Source organism: Gavialis gangeticus, unplaced genomic scaffold, assembly GCF_001723915.1.
Source record: "Gavialis gangeticus isolate Ggan-Ray unplaced genomic scaffold, GavGan_comp1, whole genome shotgun sequence".
Lineage (NCBI taxonomy): Eukaryota > Metazoa > Chordata > Crocodylia > Gavialidae > Gavialis > Gavialis gangeticus.
Window position 1 is genome coordinate 13,359,848 of NW_017729018.1, and position 945 is coordinate 13,360,792.

The 945-nt window shown below is 65.6% G+C and overlaps 1 protein-coding gene across 1 annotated transcript in view; it reads right to left on the bottom strand.

Annotated features, from left to right (window-relative positions):
- The window catches only part of YJEFN3 (YjeF N-terminal domain containing 3), a 20,111-nt gene that overhangs the window by 18,282 nt on the left and 884 nt on the right, over positions 1-945 (bottom strand). The window lies entirely within an intron of this gene.

Genomic DNA, 945 nt, shown 5'->3' on the forward strand with positions numbered 1-945 from the left:
TGGCTCAGTGAGCATTGCTGGGGGGGCACTGCCGCCTTCCTGCTGTGGCCACACAGGTCACACCTAGACCTCCCCCCCCCAGGGGTTGCAGGTTGGGGGGCCACGGTACCAGGGTACATGGGGATGAGGTACAATGGTGGGGGTCTAGCTCAGCTGCTGGGGATCCACCAGCTGCCCTGTGTGCGGGTCAGCGCTGCCTCCTGCCACAGCCGTGGTGCCAGGCCTGGGCAGAGCCGTGCAAGGCGGCTGCTCCGTGGCAGTGCTGCAAGACTCCCTCCATGTACCCGTGACAAACCCTTGTGCCCGGGGCACCCTTCCCCCGCCAAGCTCACACTTGGGGCCTGCCCCAGCCCCCGGCCGTCACTGCGGGCAGCCCAGGCAGTGCTGAGTGGGCTCCAGCTGCTGTCCTGCCCTGCCAGCGGACACAGCCAGGACACAACATGGACCCAAGGGAGAGCGCAGCGCTGGGCATGGGCATTTGGGCACCTGGATCCTCATACCCTCAGGTCATGCATGCGCACACACTCACATGCTGCGTGTCTGGGTGTGCACGTGCATACGTGTGCATGATTGCACATGTGGCTCTTCCCCCCCCATACAGGTGCCTCTCAGAGATGTGGGGCAGGGGCAGCTCACACCCCACAGGAATACCTCGCACCCCGCTCTTTGCCCCCTCCAGGCAGGGGCAGGCTGCAGCCCGTTGCAGGTTGCTGCTGCCAGTGCCCCGGGAATGCGATGTGTTAAAAAATCTGTGCCCAAAGTTGCTGGGATCTGTGTCGTCCCCCCCCACAACGGGGTCCAGGCTCCTGCATCTGATGCAGCTCCAGGGGCATGGCCCTGCCCTGGGTGCCAGGGTGCACCGGGCACTGGAGCTGCCGTCTCCTCCGCCTGGCACCGCCGTGGGCAGGGGGTAAGGTGGATGCTGCAGGAAGGATCTGCCCTGCT